Raw genomic sequence first — 22,688 nt, 5'->3', positions numbered from 1 at the left:
TTAACGATTTTGGAGACAATCTGAGCAGCCGTCTTCGGTTGTTTGCAGATGACGCTGTCGTTTATAGACTAATAAAGTCATCAGAAGACCAAAACAAACTGCAAAACGATTTAGAAATGATATCTGAATGGTGCGAAAAGTGGCAGTTGACTCTAAATAACGAAAAGTGTGAGGTTATCCACATGAGTGCTAAAAAGAACTCGTTAAACTTCGGTTACACGAGAAATCAGTCTAATCTAAAAGCCGTAAATTCAACTAAATACTTAGGTATTACAATTACGAACTACTTAAATCGGAAGGAACACATAGAAAATGTTGTGGGGAAGGCTAACCAAAGACTGCGTTTTATTGGCAGGACACTTAGAAAACCGGCCGGTGTGGCCAAGCGGTTAAAGGCGCTACAGTCTGGAACCGCGTGGCCGCTACGGTCGCAGGTTCGAATCCTGCCTCGGGCGTGGATGTGTGTGATGTCCTTAGGTTAGTTAGGTTTAAGTAGTTCTAAGTTCTAGGGGACTGATGACCTTAGAAGTTAAGTCCCATAGTGCTCCGAGCCATTTGAACCAATTTGACACTTAGAAAATGTAATATATCTACTAAGGAAACTGCCTACACTACGCTTGTCCGTCCACTTTTAGAATACTGCTGTGTGGTGTGGGATCCTTATCAGATAGGCTTGACAGAGTACATCGAGAAAGTTCAAAGAAGGGCAGCACATTTTGTATTATAGCGAAATAGGGAAGAGAGTGCCACTGAAATTATACAGTATTTGGGGTGGACATCATTAAAAGAATGGCGTTTTTCGTTGCGACGGAATCTTCTCACGAAATTCCAATCACAAACTTTCTACTCCAAATGCGAAAATATTTTTTTGATACCGACCTACATAGGGAGGAACGATTTACAAGATAGAATAAGGGAAATAAGAGCTCCTACGGAAAGATATACGTGTTCATTCTTTCCGCTCGCTATAGGATATTGGAATAATAGAGAATTGTGAAGGTGGTTCGATGAACCCTCTGACAGGCACTTAAGTGTGATTTGCAGAGTATCCATGTAGATGTAGATGTAGATGAAGTAGCTGGAAGGTGTAGTTAACTGTTGCAAATAAAATTGTTTTGATTTTCACTGTGGTTTCCATTTCGCGATCCATCGTTACTCACTTTCCGATAGCCCTCGTATTTGCGTTGAATTATTTTCTTGTGATCGCTGGACTCTATATGGCGAGAAGGCGAAAAATGCATGTCACTTCTGCTACAAGTTTGTCTGAAGGGTAGTCGAATCATAGGCGTTAGCTGTACGATACTACACACCCCGTATTAATATCCACGAATAGTCCTGTCACCCAAGGAAAATTAAGGGAAAAATTCGTGTGGTCGCAAATTTTTGTACAATACCATGAAAAACATGTGGGGGAAGGGGGGGGGGGGAACGTTTGAAAGTCACTTTTTTACGTTGCTTTAGATAAATCGAAAACCGTGGCTTCTAGCGAAAATATTTCCTAGTACAAAATTAAAACTACATTAAATTTCCTGCAAAAAAATTACTGCTAATTTTCTCTCTAGAGTTGATAGTTCCTCTATTGCAAGGGATTGAAAACTCACAGATTATTAAATATCTTGTTTCAGTAGTATAAAGTTAATGTTTATCTTTACATGAAGTAGTTCACTAGCAGTATTAAATGTATGTACCAAATCTATGCGCAGTAGAGCCGTATGAAAGAACTAAATGTGTTCCATGGGTTTAACAGGGTCTAAGGGGAGGGGGGGGGGGTGAAGTAGAAGTGCGATGGAAGGTAGGTAGCGGGATTGAGTTCAGGCATCTCGCTGCTTCATAGATCTGCAAACAAGAGCGATCAGGTGATTTCCCACTCTGACTGACCCTTCACGACCCAAGAAGCAACTTGCAGTGTGTTTCACAGGTTGTACCGATCCTGGAGCGCCTTATGAATCACTGGCGACGCCGTCCGCAGACAGTCCGGAGGAACTTACTTTCCATTAAGTGCGTTAACAGTGCATGGAAAGCAAACAGGAGTTACTAATAACACTAATGCAAAAAACACATTCCAACAGAATCTACAACGTAAATCTCTGCACAGTGTTCTACACTGCTAGAGGGGAAACTGATTCTTCGTCATCTTGTAGGCCTCTGTAGCTGTTTGCTCTTTCGGAAAAAGCGACTTCCTCCAGCACGAGTGCTAAACGCTTTTCATTTAGCTGGCAGGCTATACCTATCCAGTATTTCTTGTCCAGTTCTCTTATGTGAATGGACCAAATAACTTCACTGAGCACTTATTTATATAATACAGATATTTTCAGTTTATTATATGATGTAATGCATTGTTTAGCTTGTGTTGAAATATCTGATGTTCTGAAACACCTACATGACCTTCTTCTGTTCCAGAGAGAGAGATGCAGTTCAAGCCTTTAGGCCCTTTGAGACGTTGAGAGATCAGAGGCATTTGATACTCCTCATGCTATGAAATGTGTTCCACAGAGTGACAGTGGAGACAATAAAATCAGCATTGACGAATACATATTGACATCACTTTACGTTTGGGGCAGACTCTTCAGTGTGGTAGGCAGCTGACGGCTCCAGCTGCTGTCTTGCATGACGGCTCATTTAACAACTGCAAATAAAACGCTCATTAAACTGAAAATAACTGCGCTATATATACACGAACTCGGTGAAGTTGTTTTGTATAGGCCTACTCTCATAAGAGAACGCGACATGAAATGCTGGAGAGCTACGGGCTGTCGGTAAACTGAAAAGCAAGCAGGGCTTGTAGTGGGGGAAGTCGTCTTAATCGGAAGAACACTATACTAGAGGGTACAAAAAAGAAAAGGTAACAGAATAACATTGCCGTAGGCGGAGCTTCTGTAGTACGCATTTCTACCGCTAGCCGTGTATAGGGCAACTCATTGCTAGTTCAATGCCACCTGTGTTGTCGACCTGGCTTGTTGTGTTCATTTGCAGTGATTGTTTTTGCCACCGCTGTTTTGTTCTTGTTTCGTTTTTTGTGGTAGAAGTTTAAGTGAACAACGTGCAGCTATAAAATTTTATTTTCTGCTCGGGAAAAATGTTGTTGAAACTGTTTTAATGTTGAAAACAGTTTAAGAAGATGATGCTATGGGAAAACTCAAGTGTACGAATGGTTTTCTCGATTTAAAAATGCCGCCGAGCCGATTGATCACAAACCTCGTTATGGACGTCCATCAACTGCCAGAATCAAAGAGCTTGTGCTCACAGACCGTCCACAGACAATTGATCAACTGTCAGAGATTAGTGGGTTATCTTGGAGCTCGGTTCAGCGAATTTTAACAGAAGAGCTAGGAATGAAAAGGATAGCTGCCAAGTTTGCTCCTCGGGTTCTGACTGACAATCAACAGGAACGTCGAGCTGAAACATGTCGTGCTTTGAAACAACAGCTTGAAACTGATCCAGATTTTCCGCCAAAGGTCACATTATTGGTGATGAGTCATGGTGCTACGTTCACGACCCAGAAACAAACAACAGTCGAACGAATGGAAGACCTCATCGTCACCCCGGCCAAAAAATGTCAAGTCAAATCGAACATCGAAACAATGCTGATATGCCTTTTTTCTGCCAAGGGTGTAATTCATTCAAAGTTTGTTCCCCCAGATCAGACCGTCAATCAAATCTTTTATTTGGAATTTTTAAGAAGATTGCGCAACAGTGTTCGTCAAAAAAGACCCAATTTGTGGCACACAGGACACTGTTTCTTCCTCCTCGACAACGCAACTGCACACGCAGCCATCTATGTTAGTTTTTGGCTGAAAATAGCATGGTTCCTCTGACCCACGCACCTTAGGCGCCTGACCTAGCTCCTCGCGACTTTTTCTTATTTCCATGCGTGAAAAAAGGCATGAAAAGACACCGATTTGATAGCAGTGAAGAAGTCAAGAAAAAAAATATGGCTGTCAGCCATTTCTAAAGTTGTCTACAAAAAATGTTTCGAATAGTGGATGCACCGGTGGGACAAATGTATTAGTTGTCATGGAGAGTATTCTGAAGGGGTAATGTTGTTTTGTAAGCAAGTTGAAAAAATAACATGCTTCAAATGGCTCTGAGCTCTATGGGACTTAACATCTGTGGTCATGAGTCCCCTAGAACTTAGAACTACTTAAAACTAACTAACCAAACTGCCCGAGGCAGGATTCGAACCTGCGGCTGTAGCAGTAGCGCGGTTCCGAACTGAAGCACCTAGAACCGCTAGGCCACAGCGGCCGGAGAAAATATATAGCTTTCTAAAAATAATTCCGTTTTTTTGGTTACCACCTCGTAGCTCCAGTATTTTGTCCTCGACGGCGACAGCTGTTCAGAGACAAAGGGTGTTGTCAACAGTGCCCCAGGGAAGTGGAGGCAGGACCGTTGTTATTCTCTAAATATAAATGATCTGACGGACAGGGTGAACAGCAATTTACAGCTGTTTGCTGGTGACACTGTGGTGTACGGTAAGGTGTCGTTGTTGACTGACTGCAGGAGAATGCAAGGTGACTTAGGCAAAATTTCTAGTTGGTATGATGAGTGGCAGCATGCTCTAAACGTAGAAAAAATGCAAGTTAATCCAGATCAGTTAGAAAAACAATCCTGTAACGTTAGTAATGTGCTGCTTGACACAGTCACGTCGATAAAATATGTAGACGTAATGTTGTAAAGTGGTACGTGTAGTGTCTTTCCCGCTCGTTGCTAATAGGGTGTCTACGGGATGCAGCGTTCTCGGAATGCTACACAACAATTTCAAACAAATAGCATTAGTAGTTTTATTTCTAGAAAAGCGAATTGACAATACTTTCCTACAGCAAATGTCGTTAGCGAGAGGTGACGTGGAAACAGAACTGTTCTGGCTATACACAGAGTCCACGGAAAGACTTGATACTGTCACGTTGTAGACTCGGGCCGATCTTGTGCGGCCGAAGCTATTTTTTTTTTCTTCTTTATTGATTTTCAATTCCCCCCGAAGGGGGCGGGCCGGCAGCAGCTTACTACGCTGCTCTACAGCCTACAGACTTTTTGTAAATAAAGGAAGAAGAAAGAAACAAGGAAAAACAGGCGATAAAATGGCGATTTAAAGTGAAAAATGGCGTAAAATTGCGGAAAGTTAAAACAGAAAGCAAAGGGGGTTGGCAATGTAGATAAAAGACACAGGAATCAGACAAGTAACACAGTAGACACACAATTAAAAAACATGGCGACAGTCTGGTTTCTGTTCGCAAGTAATAAAAAGCACACCCAGCGACAGTATGATGGCTGTTCGCTACACTTCCCAAAAGACACAACACGGAGCACGCACTGGAAAAACACACTGTAAAACACTGCACGAAAAATGCGGCACAAAGATGGCACTCCCGACCCAAGGCAGATGGGGGGGGGGGGACCTGGAGTAGGGGGAAAAACAAGGAGGGAGGAGAGGAAAAAACGAAAAGGAGGGGGAAACCAAGGAGGGAGAGGACTAATAAAGGGGGAGAAGGGCAGACGCGAGAGGAAATGAGAGGAGGCAGAGGAGGGAAATGTAAAAGGACACGGGGGAGAGAAGGGGGCAAAGAGAGGGGAGGTGGGGAAGAAAGAGGATGGAAGGGGGGGAGAGGGAGCCCGGGAAAAGGACAGAGGAAAGGAGGGAGAGTGAGGATCAGAGTTGATAGGAGGGATAAATGGAGGGAGAGAGGGCATCATCCGGGAGGGGGAGTTGATGGAAGCCACCTTGGGAAAGGAGATGTAGGGTGTAGAGATGGAGGGTAGGGGGGACACAACGGTGAAGTCGTGGCAGGGGGCGGGGATGGGAGAGGAGAGGAGCAACCAGGGGGTGAGGGGGTTCAAGACGGCGGGAGGTGTAGAGGATGCGGATATGTTCGAGGAATAGGAGCAGATGGGGGAAGGAATGAGATCATAGAGGATCCGCGTGGGGGACGGAAGGCGTATACGGAAGGCGAGGCGGAGTGCATGACGCTCAAGGATTTGGAGGGACTTATAGAATTTGGGGGGGGGGGGGCGAAGCTAGCATGAGCTGAGTTTATATGCAGCTGCTGCAGGTGGCGCGGTCCGATTCCGAGCATCATTGGCCGCCGTTTCTCCACTGCCTTCTCTGGTCTTTAGTTTCGCCTCTTCGTTCCGGCGTTTGTGGTTACGCCAGAACAGTACGAAATGGAATGAACACGTCAGGTTGGTAGTAGGGAAGGTGAATGCTCATCTTCGTTTTATTTGAGAATTTTGGTAAAGTGTAACTCATCTATAAAGGCGAGAACTGCTCCAGTGTTTGGAATGCCCACCAGGTTGGATTAAAGGAAGACATCAAAGGAATTCAGAATGTTGCAAGATTTGTTACCGGTAGGTTCGGTCAGCACGCAAATATATGGATATGCTTCGTGAAGTCAAACGGGAATCACGGGAGGGAAGAAGACGCTCTTTTCGCTTGGCACTATCGCGAAAATTTAGAGAACTGGCACATCGATTCTACTACCGTCAAATCACATTTCGCGTAAGCACCTTGAAGAGAAGATGAGCGAAATTAGGGCTCGTGCTGAGTCTTATAGACAGTCATTTTTCCCTCGCTATTATCGACTCGATTAGGAAAGGGAGTGACTAGTAGTGGTACGTGATACCCTCCCCCATGCACCGTATTGTGGCTTGTGGAGCACATATATAGACGTAGATGTAGATGTAGGATGACTGAAAATGAACTTCCCCTCTAGCAGTGTAGAACATTGTGTTGAGATTTACGTAGCTTGTGTCCATATGCATTACCTGTGTTAGTGTTATTAGTAACGCATATATGTATTCCATGTAACGTTAATGCATTTTGTGGAAAATGAACACCCAACAGGTATGGCTGCGCACTGTATCGCTAATGGTTCATAAGGAACCGTATGGAAGTTTGGTATGGCTTTTTGAAACACCCTGTAGTTACTTCTTGTGACGTAGTGGAGTAGATAGAGTGGGAAATAATCTGGTCAGTCGTCAGTTTGCAGACTTCTGAAGGAGGGACGCTCATGAACACAACCAAGCGACCTACCTTCCCTCGCACTTCCACCCCTTTTACTCCCTCATCATTTCCCTCGCCCTGTTACACCCCCGGAACACAATTTACTAACTGATATAGCTCTACAGTACTTAGACATAGTGCACACATTTAATAGTTATTTTTAACCTACTTCATTTAAACATAAACAAAAATTTCATACCATTAAAACAATATTTTTAATATTCTGCGATTTTTCATCCCATGGAACGCGAAACCTATTGGCCCTATAGAAAGAATGAATAGGACCATTTTTACAGGAAATTTAATGATGTTTAATTTTGTACCGAGGACCATTTTCGCTAGAAGCTGTGGTTTTCAAGTTACTCGGAAAAAATGTAAAGAAGCGACCCTTAAAGCCCAATCCCCATCCCCACGCTCACACGCCATCGGTCAGGATTTTTTGTATGTTGTTCATGACACTCCCTCCTACCACTGTACAAAAATTTGCGATTGCACAAATTTTTTCCTACAGTCGACATTTCTTGGTCTTCGTTGTTTGGGCTACAATAGGTGTTCGGATACTTTTGGTCAGATAGAGTACGTTTAGACCAGGTGGACGCAGCTGACGCAGCGTTAGACAGAGCAACTTAGGAAAAACTATGCAACGCAGTACGGCCGCGCTTTGGCAGGCAGTAGCATTCCTTTGGAGAAATGTCCAAACTCATCTCTCTTAGTTCAGAATCTGCTTCTGATGCGGAAATGCTGATGTTGTTGTACGATTCTCCAAAATAGTCATAAAATAAGAATGGAAAAATGGATACAGGAACAAGCGAAAAACTCATGGTGAATTCGCTGAGACGTCTCTGCTTTCTGATAAACGGGTCAGAATATTTCCGTTTAGATAGATGTCAGTTCTGCGAGGTTCACGAGCTTTTCCGGAATTTTATTTTTCTGAAGTTTGTAATTCTCGCAGTAAAACTAGTTGTGCCCTTACGGTAATTTTTATTTAAATTAACCTAAATATAGGTCATAAAAGATAATTGTTTACAACGTACCACAGTGGTGTAGAGGAAATCGGGACGAACAGTTTTATATTGATCACTAGGGTGCCTCTAGTTGAGAAACTTCCACATATAGTCTTAAAATTAAAAAAAAAAAGTAGTTTAATTTTATATTGGGAGTTATTTTCCCCCATCATCAGTCAGAATTTTTAATATGTTGTTCATGGCACTGTCTCCCACCACTGTACAAAATTTTTCAACCACACGAATTGTTTCCCATGTTAGACCTTTTTTCGTCTTCATTGACTGGATTATTACGCCTATTGCTTAGTTGGCTATTTCGTTACCGTTTTTAATTTAAACTTTCGCGTGAGAATATTGAAAGAAAAAAAGACTTTTGTAAACGGTATGCGTAAACCAGTTACTTTCACAATTCGATCTCAACTGAAACCCTACAAGCAAAATAGTTTTGTAGAAAGATGACCAGACAAACGAATGATTTACCTGTTAATTTTGTACTATTAAAATTCACAAAACTGGGAAGTAAAAAAAATACATAAATGCCAATTTTACACTTAAGTAGTATACAGTTAAGCCTGTGGTTTAATAATAGCCCATACAATAAAAACCAAAATAGGTTTAACATGGGAAATAGTTCATGTAGTCGCAAATTTTTCTACAGTAGCAGGAAGAATTTCCATGAGGAACATACTAAAAATTCCGACCGATGTGGGGTTGAGTGTGCGATGTGGGTGCATTTGAATGCCACTTTTATACGTTTTCCTTGAGGCACTCAAAAACCGCGGTCTCCGACAAAAAAGTTCCTATTCATTTTTCCCATGAGACTAATAGTTCGCGCAGAGATCTAGAGAACACTGAAACATCGCTTAGTTTGTTTTAATCCCCGACGCAAACGGACGGGTGTTGGAAGTATAAGGTGTATATTTGTGGCATCGCAGTTCCCAAACGAAAGGTCTGCTTTTAATGCAAATTTTTTATTTGAAAGGTGGGTTAATCGGGATAGTTCTTAGCTACGTTCCATGGAAGTCTGTTCAACTGTTTAAATTTCATCAGCAAAATTCAATAAAACTGCTTTCCACCAGTGCGCGCTCTCTTGATATACGCTACGTCAACAAGTCTAATTAAAAGCTCATCAGGATTTTAACCAACAAGGATGATTTCTGTCTTTTAAAGTAGCCCGTTTCAGCACCTACAAAGCAGAAAAAGGGAGACTGTGACTGAATTGCAGAAGACAAACATATGCTATCTCAGACTTTTCTGTAGTTCTTTTCGGGGTCTAAAATTCAGTACTAAATCAAATGATTTTGCCCTAATAGTCAGGCAGCCTATGGCAAGAGAGCGCAATGGCGGTCCACTTTCTTCCAACTTGTTTTAGATTTATCGCCACTGCTTATTGCTTGAGTTACCTAAAGTAGGTAAATATATACTAAAATATAGTCAATGATTATATGTGTGAATCAAAAAGAGAAACACGTAAATCGCATAGGTGAAAAAGATGTCTCGTCGCAATTTCGTGTTTCGTCCGGAATGTATTTGTGGGAATGTGGGAATAGCATGTCGATCGTAGCGCTTATACTAGAAAAATATAAAGTTTAAAAAGGGTGAGGTAAAACTTTAACCAAAATTTTAAAAACCCCAACACAAAAAAGCTCGAAGAAGTAAAATATGCTGCCCCTCTAAGTTTGATATAAGCATCTTCTCGTCGAGTGACCAGTAAGCAAATAAAATAAAAACGTAATACAGGGAGTATAAAAAAGAATCATCCCATTTGCACGTCTATATTTCTGAAATTAATAAAATATGAAATGAATTTTGTTTTTTGATGAATGGGAAACTATTTAAAGTTTTTTCGTACCTTTCCGTAGATGTTTAACGTGCCTCCCTTGAGGAGCACGGCATATGTCAATGCGGTATTCAAACTGTTCCCATACTGCGGCGAGCATGTCTTGAGTTACAGATTCCTCAGCTGCTAATATGCGATGTCTCAGTTCATTCATTGTTGGTAAAGGAGGCACATAAATAGTCGTATAAACCCCCGCAAGCAATAATCATGTACAGTCAGGTCCGGTGACCTTGGAGGTTAGTAATGTAAGGCTGAATCATTTGGTCTAGTGTGACCGATTCATTGTCAGTAATCCATTGATTTAAAAATTACCACACTTCCAGATGCCAATGTGGTGGTACCCCATCCTGTCGGTAAATGCTGTCGTTCGAATCAGTCTCCAATTGTGAGAGAAGGAAGTTCTCAAGCATATGGAGATATGTGCTTTCTGTAACAGTGTTCTCGGCAAAGAAAAATGGACCATACACCTTTTCCCTTGAAATAGTACAAAAACATTAAATTTTAGAGAATCCCTCTCACGTTGTCACTAAGCACTTAAGCGTGGAAGAAAGCTGTCATCCTCCATCTTGCCAAGAACGAAATTACAGACCTCCACACGTTGTTGTTCAAGAAGAGCTTGCAGTAGCTGAATTTTTTATGGTTTCATGTGTAAACGTCGACACAACACACGCCAGATGGACATCGGTGGCATGCTGAACTGTCGAGCTGCGTGGCAAACGGATTTCTGTGGACTCCTTGTGAAACTATGGCGGATGCGTTCGACGTCCGTGTCAGACATTCGTGAACGGTGTGGCCAAATTGTCCATGCCATCGTCTAGTGCTGTGTGCTGTAGGAGGATCCACACTATACCTAGTATAAAGGTCACGCTGAACAGGTATTACTGGCCTGTACTGCACAAAACGTAGGACACCAAACGCTTTCTGTTGTCCCGACGCAGTTTTTATTAGAACTAAAGTGAACGCACACTGCTGGTACCTAGCGGGAACCAAGTAAAACTCGAGAGTTTGCTCTTTCCAACAGTATGTTGTTTCATGCACATATCTCAAATAACACAATAATTATTTTTTTAAATTGGATGAATCTTTTTGAAACACCATGTATATCAAACAACGGTGAAGTATTAAATTTAAATACAAGTAAGCTACCTAGGCAACGTAGGTAAATATCAAACAACAATATCAAATCGTTGAATGTAAGTCTTAATTCATGTACTCCGAAAAATTCGCAGTATAGGCGCAACTGTCAACGACGCCTGTCCTCATGCGACTGCCCTTCGGGTCGCCATACTTGGTCACGCGCCACGCACAGCGCGACTCCCGGTCGCGGTTTAATGAAGCGCGAGTTCACGTGGTATAACGTAACAGTCGTCACAGTCCGTCTCGTTTTTGTTAATCACAGCGATAGCAGCGCCCCAAGAGGCCAGCAGGCGATACTTCGGAATACCATATCGGATGAGTGTGAGTACTATCGTTTACATTGATTTGCAACATAATTTTTACAATAAGGAGAGTATGTAGTGCCATATAAATCGATAATAACTGAAACAATGCACCACGTCCGTGATTATTTAGTTTCCTAAGGATCGGGGGATACACGAAACGGTGCATTACAGGGCAGTTTATTTACGATTCTCTCACAGAGTACAGAAATTTACGGACTAATGTCGTTTTCATTTAATAATAATAAAAAAAAAATGCTGGTAAACAGCAGAAGACCTGACCCGTTGCAGAAAGACATCTTTTATCTACTCAACAAAGCAGAGTTTTGTTCTCTACACTTTCAACCAAATAAGTGAGTGTGGAGCGTAGGCAAGCTAAAAAAATGGTTCAAATGGCTCTGAGCACTATGGGACTTAACAGCTGTGGTCATCAGTCCCCTAGAACTTAGAACTACTTAAACCTAACTAACCTAAGGACATCGCACACATCCATGCCCGAGGCAGGATTCGAACCTGCGACCGTAGCAGTCGCGCGGTTCCGGAGTGCGCGCCTAGAACCGCGAGACCACCGCGGCCGGCTAGGCAACCTATATGGAACGTATTTCCTAAATTATTAAATATGTCAAGTAAGCCACCACAGCTGTAGCTTGGGAGAGAACCACACAGACGTGTTAACAGTTCGCCGAAAACAAGAAAACTGATACCCAACGAATAAGAACCCAACTCCACAGTTCTTGCTAAACCTGAACCGCAAACGACAAGAATCTTCAACACATTCGTTTTTGAAGCAAAAGTAATTACTTTTAAAAAATATTCGTGTATTAGAAAGTCGAGTGAAGTGCGAGAAAGGGCGAATCATTGGACTCGATAATTTTTTTGAAAGTGTCAACGTGCGTATTATAATAACAACAGAAATATGTGCTTCTTATGCATGATATGTGTTTATAATCTCTTGCTTCCAGCGGAGTAAGCTGCAAATATAGACATATTCGGAAGCATTTCTTCATGAATGATTTGTAGTTTATGTCATCGAATCAGTGTGATTCGATTGTTTTTACATGTATTTCGCGATAATTGAAGGCTCTTGGTAACTTCCTAACGCACGGAACGCAAAAATGTAAAAATTATCCCGTTAATTAAATTGAAAATAATTAAAAACAAACATTACTCTTACAAAGCATATGAATGCTTTCTCACCGCTTGGAGTGGTAGTGTTGTTCCATCTGTGAAATGGTAACAATTTTCGCACCAGAGTGTGTCGTTGTGGCGAGTTGGTAGACTTATCAAAACACTGCTAATCTAATCTAATACAGGTTTGTTTTCATATTTTGTGCAATAAGTAACTATGGCTTCACCAGCTACTTTGAAGCGTGGATGCGGGACGCGCAGGACAGGAAGAGATGACGCCAAATAGAAGAGGCTTTTACCCAGGAGTAATGAAAGCATGCTATTCTGAAAAGGATAGCTGCTGTTAACTTCTCTTTTTTTTCTTCTTTTTTGTTTACTTAGCGGTTCCCCGACATGAGAACACTTAGCTCAAAATTCAGCTATTTATATTAAACTTAAAGGGGAAATACATATTATTTTTTTACTTTTTAGAGGTTTTTAAGTAATTTTTAAAATTTTTAATTTAACCATTTCGTAGACCAATTTGTGTTTCCCGACTTGATGTATCACAAGTCTCCTATATCAAATTGTTCGTCTCGAGTTCCTGTACGCCATTGTGGTACGCTGCAAATAATTATCGTTTACACTCTGTTTAAATGTATTTTCATGCCTTAGCAACTAGAGGAAAAAAGGGATTACATAAGCAGCTTTAGAAAATTAATTAGGTAAATTGTTGACAGTGTTTGTGGGCTGGGCGTAGGTCCAGCAGTTGAATTTGAATCATTTCTTCTGCTGCAAGCAGATTTAGCGCTCTGACATAGAGGCGTTTCGGTTTCTTGAACAGAAGGACACTGCGACTAAACTCTAGCTGTTGTATAGGAACCAGTGAATCACAACAACACGCTGCGCTGCCCAACCCGCGTCTCAGTGTGCACTCGGCTTACAAAATCAATTTTTGTCAAGTAGATGGCGCAGTGTAAGATGACACTGGACTCGCATTCGGGACGTTGGAGGGCAGTTCATTCAACTTGTTCGAGAAGCTTTTCCGGCAGCTAGAAAGAGATTTGCTGGCGAAATGTGCTTGGCTGTCAAAAGGGGTCATCCATAAGATTGTGGAGACTTTGGATCAAAGGCAGCCTTAACTCATGACCGGGATTTGTTTAGAGTTTGTGAGAGGAAATTCGATAAGATTCTGCAGCAATAACCGTCGAAGGCAAGTGTTTTGGATGTTATCCATATAAAACACGAAAAGAAAATAAGGTGCTTAAGTTTAAAGTTCCTGGATGAAAACCTCATTAGAGACTCATAGGGAACGAAAGTGGTGGTGGCCCCTTCAGAGCAACCGTCCTGCCATGTACGTTATCTAAAATAGCCATTGAAAACTTTAGTTTTTGCTTGTCTGGATAGAGAAAGTGAATTCTGCTCCTCGTGAATGCGATCCTAGTGGCTTATCCACTGCGCCATCTCGCTCGTTAAAAACTGCTAATGGTTCATGTGGTGTCACCGCCAGACACCACACTTGCTAGGTGGTAGCTTTTAAATCGGCCGCGGTCCGCTAGTATACGACGGACCCGCGTGTCGCCACTGTCAGTAATTGCCGACCGAGCGCCGCCACACGGCAGGTCTAGAGACAGATCCTAGCACTCGTCCCAGTTGTACAGCCGACTTAGCCAGAGATGGATCACTGACAACTACGCTCTCATTTGCCGAGACGATAGTTAGCATAGCCTTCAGCTACGTCATTTGCTACGACCTAGCAAGGCGCCATAGCATTTGATATTGAGATTATAACCTGTACCGTCAAGAGCGATGTACACCAATTGTGGATTAAAGTTAAGTATTATATCAACTATGTACTTTATTTGCTACTATTAATTCCCTTAACTGTTCCAGACCTCACGCCAGTCAGCGTGTAATTAAACGCGTGCATTTCGGCCTCCTTTAGTAACACAGTGTTGGCTCTTCTGCCAACACTTCAGTTCAAATGGCTCTAAGCACTATGGGACTTAACATCTGAGGTCATCAGTCCCCTAGAACTTAGAACTACTTAAACCTAACTAACCTAAGGACATCACACACATCCATGCCCGAGGCAGGATTCGAACCTGCGACCGTAGCAGCCGCGTGGTTCCGGACTGAAGCGCCTAGAACCCCTCGGCCACCGTGGCCGGCAAAAACTGCTAATATCGCTGGTGTGCAGAAATAAACTGCACCTAATAAATGTACGGAATGTTCACAACTCAACCCAACCAGTGCTGATATCATTTGGAGAACTTACTAAAAGGAAAAAAAATAAAAAGAACCTCACACTGTTACCTGACTATTTCGTCGAGCACACCGAGGTAGTTGAAGGAGCAGCAGTAGCCCTCGAAAGTTTTTCTCAGAACGAAAATTTCACTGCAGCGCTGTGTTCTCCCTTTCCACTTGCATGTTGGCAACATGCTTTCGCAGGACGGTGATATCTGTGAGATAAACAAAGAAGCAGGCGTGAAATTGTAATTAACTTTAAAAATGAAAACAGTCTTTCACATTTATTGTCTATATGTAAAAAAATGAAATAGACTAGAGAAACATTTGAAGCATGCAATTTGCTGTACGTGATATCGAGTATCAATCAAAGGTGCGCCAAATGTTTCTCTAATCTGTTCTATTTCTTACTTTTAGACAAATCATCTACAACAACATTTGATCATTTTTTCACATTTTGTTTTTATTTTCAAGTTTTGTTTGCTTTCCTATCGTCTTTTGTTCTTGAAATTGATTGTGATTCGACGTCACACCAATGTAACTTCTTATGCATAAATTAGCTACACTCTAATGAGACGAAATTTTTGACACCTAATTTTCCTTCCTAATGTCTTCCATTTTCTGAATATCTTAAATTTAGAACGTGGTTCGAAGGAAACCTTTTTGGCAGTTAAATATCTCACCAGTGTAACTTATTATGAGCAATGAACTTTTTGGCACTTCATTTACATAGCTAGCAACAACTGTTCGTGAAATTTCCGTTTTCCCTCTCATCATTAATTTTCTTAACTACCCTCATTATTTTCAAACAAAACCTTTTTATTTGCAAAATCAGAACTCAAGCTGGACAAATCGATAGCCCATTTGTCCATTTCCCCCTGTTGGTTTCACTATAAAAATTTGGACACAGACCCGTCGTAAAATTTATAGGGAGTCTTGTTTTCGCTCCGCTCAGACATTTTAAGCAGAACTTAGCTTATAAAAAGTCCCTAGTTTGAAACATTCTTGAGCATTGCTCTTATTCTGATAGGTAGATTAATACAGGAGATACAAAAGATTCAAAGAAGAGTGGAATCTTTTGTCGGTGACTCGTTTAATAAGTGTGAGAGTGTCGTGGAAATACTCATCAGAAGAAATAGGCAGATTCTACAAGACAGGCGTAGAGCTTGAAACATCCCCTTCGAAAACTTTATGAATTACTGTGCTGATAAAACTCTTACGTTATTTGATTTACAAACAGCTGAGCAGAACTGAACGTACTCAGACATTTCTCTCTTTACTTATTCTGATCAGCACTAAACTGACACACAATATTTTTAGCGCAACGCAATCTGCCTTTAATAATCCCCACAAAAGAATGGCCCTGACTAACAATAACCTATACCTTTCATGAATAACTTACCTCACAAAAATCTTCGTTACTCGAACTACTGCAATACAGCGAGCGCCAATACTGCCAGCTAAATAAAAGATCCTAACTACTGAAGGCACTAACTATCGATAGGCATAGTTAGCAAATGAAAGATTTTGATAGAGAACAAACAATGTATTTACCTTATTAATGTTCAAAAGTCATTACAAAGTATTACAAATTTACTCTTTTTGATGGACACGCGTCCAGATCGTCCGCTCTCAAAATTCTGCCATCTCTCTCCCCACATCCACCATTGCTGGTGGCTCACTTCCAACTAAGCAACGCTACGCGCTGTTCACATTCAACTGCCCAACACTACAATAGCAAAAATTCCATCAATGCAAACCAGCCACAGACTGCACACACCACAGTCAGTGATTTTCATACAGAGCGCTACGTGGCGTTACCAACATAAAAACCTAAACAGCCTACCTACAAGCTCTATGAAAAGATTTACTGGTAAAATTCCGAGAGCATATATTGCAAAGTCAGCTCACGAGTATTACTTTCTCCTACGTACATCTGAACAAATGATACCGACAGTAAAACAGAGAAATGCGAATTCATACGGTGACTTCCTGACAGTTGCTCCTCCCGCACAATATTCGTGAATTGAACAGGAATGTGGAGAAATTTTAGTGGTACCTACACAAACTATCCTCTGCCAAACCGTAAGGCGTATCACAGAGTGCCGATGTTTATGCGTAAGTTTTGTTATTTGAGTAGGACGAATCAATATGATGCAAAATTTATGACTGAACTTGCCTAATTATTTTATTGGGCGGGCTTCTTGTACTCTCCAGGACCAACTGATACACAAGGGTTGAGTTCGGAAGAAAAGGTACTGCTGGATGCAGCGGATCTGCGATCAGATGTAGGTCATAGATAATATTGGATATAAGGAATTAGTGACTTCATTGTTCAGGTTTCCTATTTCATCAACGAAAATACCAAGTAATGAAGAGACATATTTAAGGTTCTCTTAGGTTATGGATACTGCGATAAAGAATAATTCGATAGGCAATTCAGATGAATAAGAATGTGCTGTGGCCTTCTCCACCAAACATCACAGCGCCTAGAGTATCAGCAACCAAACTGACAACTTGCAGCCGCGGGTTGCCCGCCTTTCAGGCACACCGAAGCACTACACAACCGACAGGCAATATTGATGAATGGCCACAACAACAACAACAACACCACAGCAAAGACACCAGCGGCCTCCAGGGGCCACTATCGGCCCACATAAACATAAGGAAGAGGTCGTTGCAGATCCCGGAACTATTTTCACACGTCAAACCACGTGATGGAAAATAGTTACGAGGTACTCATCCGCAGAAGCGCTATAAAGGCCGGCGCTCGGCCGCACCTCATCATCCGCCAGCAGACGTGGATAGCTGCCGTCCCGGCAGCCCGGCTTGGATCTCCTCTCTGATCTCTGGATTAGGCTTGGTATATCAGAGAAGTCTCTGGTGGAGACTAGTAGGAAACTATTTCAGTTGTTTTCTATATTATTCTTGTATGTAGTTGTGATTCGAAGACGGATCACTGTTTTGTGTTGGTGTTATACTTGGAGAATTTGTTTTGGTTAATTGAACAGTCCAATAAATTGTTTTCGGACTTTGATCGTTAGTTTCTTCTACTTACGCAGACATATCAGAATGAACATCTCGCAAAAGGGCCATCAGAGAAGCTGGAAAGAAGAACGGTGGTACAAAAAGAGTAATTGTGAAGAAACCACGGTAACAGAAGAAATACTTCTGTTGATAGATAAAAGAAGTAAAAAAAAATGTTCAGGGAAATTCAGGAATACAGAAATACAAGTCACTGAGGAATTAAATGAAATGAACAGGAAGTGCAAAGAAGCTAAGGCGAATGACTGCATGAAAAATGTGAAGAAATCGAAAAAGAATTGACTGTTGGAAGGACTGACGAAGCATACAGAAAAATCAAAACAACATTTGGGAAATTAAAAGCAACGGCAGTAACGTTAAGAGTGCAATGGAAATTAGACTGTTAAATGCAGAGGAGAGAGCGGATAGGTGGAAAAGCACACTGAAGACCTGTGCGAGGGGAAGACTTCTCTGATGATGTGATGGAAGCAGAAACAGGAGTCGACAGAGAAGGGATATGGGATCCAGTATTAGAATCAGAATTAGCTTTGGAAGTCTTAAGATAGAATAAGACAGAAGTGATAGATAATATTGCATCAGAATTTCTAAAAGCCCTAGGGAAAGGGGCAACAAAACGGCTATTCAAGTTGGTGTTTAGAATGTATATGTGTATTAGAATGTATATTTTCGGAAAAATATCATTCACACAATTCCGAAGATTTGCAAGAGCTGAAAAGTGCGAGAATTATCGCACAGTCAGCTTAACAGCTCATGCATCCAAGTTGATGAAAGAATAATATGCAGAAGAATGGAAAGAATATTGAAGATGTGTTAAAAGACGATCAGTTTGGCTTTAGGAAAGGTAAAGGCACCAGAGAGGCCATTCTGACGTTGCGGTTGATAATGGAAGCAAGACTGAAGAAAAATCAAGACACATTCATAGGATTTGTCGATCTGTAGAAATCGTTCGACAATATAAAATGGTGCAAGATGTTCGAAATTCCGAGGAAAACTAGGTGTAAGCTACAGGGAGAGACGGGTAATATATAATATGTACAAGAGGCAAGAGGGAATAATAAGGGCGGACAACCAAGAAAGAAGTGCTCGGATTAAAAAGAGTGTAAGATAGGGATGTAGTCTTTCGCCCCTACTGTTCAACCTATTCACTGAAGAAAAAGTTTCAAGAGTGGGATTTAAATTCAAGCTGCAAAGATGTCGATGTTATTATTCACAGGTGACATTGATATCCTCCGTGAAAGTGAAGAAGAATTACAGGATCTGCTGAATGGAACGAACAGTCTAAGGAGTGAAGATTATGGATTGAGAGTAAATCTAACGGAGATGAAAGTAAAGAGAAATAGCAGAAATGGGAAAAACGAGAAACTTTACATCAGAATTGCTGATGACGAAGCAGATGCAGTTAAGGGATTCTGCTATCTTGACAGCAAAATAACCCGTGACGGACGGATCAAGGAGGACATAAAAAGTAGACTAGCACTGGCAAAAAGGCATTTCTGGCTTTTAGAAGTCTGCTAGTATCAAACATAGGCCTTAATTTCAGGAAGAAATTTCTGAGAACGTATGTTTGGAGCACAGCATTGTATGCTGGTGAAACATGGACTGTGGGAAAACCGGAACAGAAGAGAATCGAAGCGTTTTAGATATTGTGGTACAGACGAATGTTGAAAATTAGATGGACTGATAAGGTAAGGAAAGAGGAGATTCTGCGCAGAACCGGAGGAAAACACTGACAAGGAGAAGGGACAGGATGATAGAACATTTGTTCAGACATCAGGGAATGACTTGCTTGGTACTAGAGGGAGGTGTAGAGGGTAAAAAAAAAATTAAAGTAAGACAGTTATTGGAATATATCTAGCAAATAATTAAATAATTGAGGACATAGGTTGCAAGTGCTACTGTGAGCTGAAGAGGTTGATACAGGAGAGGAAATTTGTGGCAGGCCACATCAAACCAGTCAGAAGACTCATGATTAAACAAAATAAATAAATAAACAAACTAAAATAAAATAAAAAATTTAAAAAATGACGTGTGCTTAGTGTACCCAATCAAAAACATAACCAAAGCAATTTGAAAGAATAAAGCAGTCATGATCAGCAGTGATAAAAGTAGCGACAGCGTACGACCTCTGGACACACGATTTAATGAATGCAATAAGGTGCGAAATTCGACTTGCTTGGGTGTTCTCCGTGCGAGCGACAAATTCCTGCTGTACCTCGAGCCAACCGCCTGACTGACGTGGCGAAAAGCGAGCGAAGAATGTTGTTCGAGAGAACTACGGCAAATGTAGCCTCAGTTCTCCGTTATGGAAAACGGGAGAAAGACGAACGCTACAAGTGAAATACTGTACAGCAGTTGCCATAAACGACAACGTCACCATTTATACATCCACAGTTAAGATAAAAATCAAAATTTTGGAGCAGACTACCATTGATGTCAATGCCACACTATAAACCCAAGGGTCTGAGGTTTATTCCTCACATCTATGATTTTTCTGTCACATATCTCTTCTTTTTACTTTTGAAAATGGTCGGTAAATGTGAAAAATGCGAAGTTACAGGGTAGTAAGGAGTCCACATTAAACTGTATGTGTCTTTAACTGGTTGGATAAATCAGTTTCAGTGTTGGAGGAATACAAATAATAGCAGCTTTGTAGATGCCATACCTAGTAAAGCACTTCTGTGTTGAAATAAATCTTTTGGTTGAGGGCTGATTTATTTTCGCTCAAGTATGGCTATTGGTACATTCGACTGTACATGTGAATATTAACTTTCAGCAGCCAAATAAGCACCCAATAAAGACTGATCTTTGCATGAAGTTAAGCTACGTTTTATTAAGATATAACTGAATTTATTCAACTTTTCACCTTGTAACGTAACAAGCATAGAATTTTTTCGTGGTTCCTTAACAGTTTGTTGTTTCAGATCAGAGCTGGCGTAATCGGAATTGCGCAGTTACGCAAATAACAGTGTCAAATTTATACTGATAAGCCAAAACTTCATGATCACCTGATCAATGGGGTGCTGATTCGCCTTTTGAACGCAGTATGACAGCTATTCTGTATGACGCAGAGTCGATAAGTTCTTGGTAGCTTTCGGTGTAGGGCACCAGATTCTTACGCGTAGGTCACAAGATTCCCGTAAATTGCAAGCCGATGATTTGTGGACGCGGAGCTGGAGAATCTGCAGTCCAAGACATCATCGTGAGTTCACTAAGCACGCCCCGGAACCACAGTAGCAAGATTCTGGTCTTGTCACACACAGTTATCCTGCTGGAAAATGTCGTCGCTGTCGGGGAGGACATTAAGGATGAAGGCCCGCAAGTAGTCCCAAATAACGTTCACGCAGTCCACAATTGTCATCGTTATACGATTACTACCTCAGGTCCCACGGAAGCCCAAGTGGACCTCCCCCATAGTATAATTCTCTCCCCATCAGGTTGGATTCATGGAAGCAGTTCATCCGGTGTATCCGCACAAGGCCATCGATCAGGAGTAACGATAAACGTGATTCATCTGATCACGCGACGCTTTTCCATTGATCCACGGTTCCAGTTAGATGAACCGCGCCCACTGCTATTATAATTGAACACGTCTTTGGATCGACATGGGGAAACGAAGGGGTCGTCTGCTGCAGAGGCCCACGTTCAACAGTGTGCGTTGAAACCCTTGTGCCTGCACTAGCATTGTTTTCTGCTGTTAGATCAGCCGGAGATCGCTGCCTATCCTGCTTTAGAGAACGGGCAAGCCACCCATCACCACATTCTGTGATGTCGCGTGGGCCTTTCACACCTTATCGCCTAGTCGGGTTTTACCTTCCTTCAACAACTTTCTATAAATGCTCGTAACAGCAGCAAGTGAACAACCGACCAATTTCGCCATTTCCGAGATGTTCTTCCCAGGCGCCGGGCCATAACCATATGCCCCTTGTCAAAGTCGCTTACGTCAGTGGACTTCCATATTTAAGGCCCTTATCGTCACTAGAATAATCCCTTCATTCGTGTCAGCTCCGCTTACAAATTTCCTTACAGTCATGTGCCCACGGCGCCAGCGGATGGCCTTCAGTCTCACGGTGGGCAGTGATCAAAATGCTCTGGCTCATGAGTGTACCATGCGTCGCTGTGTTGCGGTCTTCAGTTCCAAATATAGGCTACTAGTTTGATGCAGAACTCCACAACAATGTATGCTTTATAAGCATCGACTCTTCCGCACAGTTATGGCAACCTACAACCATTTGAACTTGTTTACAGCGGTCAAAGCCTCTATCCCCTTCCACACTTTCTCCAAGGCCAAAGTCACTATTTCTTGTACCTCAGATATGGTAGCCTATCAATCGATCCCTGCTTTAGGAAAGCTGTCGTCGTACTCTCTTCTATTCAATCGATTCACTGTCTTTCCATTAGTTTTTCGATCTATCCATCTAATCTTTAGCATTCTTGTGTAGTGCCACATTTTAAGAGCTTCTATTAACTTCTTGTCTGTAGTTCTTATCGCCGACGTTTCACTTTCATACAAAACTACATTCCTGTCAAACACTTCCAGAAAGTATTTCCTTACACTTAAATTTGTATTAGATGTTAAATTATATTTTTCTTGTTCGTCGCCAGTCCACATTTTATATGATCGTCAGTAATTTTTCTACTCAGCTAACAAAACTCTTACGCAACTAATTTCCTATCTTATTCACCCACGACCATCTGACATTATTTTATTACAGTAGTGTGTAAGCTTAGGGACTGATGACCTTAGTAGTTAAGTCCCATAAGATTTCACACACATTTGAACATTTAAAGACACTAGCCATTTCCTTCGTCTCATTTTCCGCACTTTCTGTTATTTCTGACATATTTACAATATCATCGGCGAACCTCAAAGTTTTTATTTTTTCCCCTGAATTTAATTTCTTCTTTTTTTCAAATTTCTCCTTGGTTTCCTTTTCTGATTGGAAAATGTACAGATTGGATAACTTCGGGTGTAGGATACAACCCTGCCTCAGTCACTTCTCAACTACTAC

Source organism: Schistocerca cancellata, chromosome 6 (assembly GCF_023864275.1).
Source record: "Schistocerca cancellata isolate TAMUIC-IGC-003103 chromosome 6, iqSchCanc2.1, whole genome shotgun sequence".
Classification (NCBI taxonomy): domain Eukaryota; kingdom Metazoa; phylum Arthropoda; class Insecta; order Orthoptera; family Acrididae; genus Schistocerca; species Schistocerca cancellata.
The sequence above is the reverse complement of the archived record's forward strand: the minus strand, read 5'-3'. Positions refer to the sequence as shown.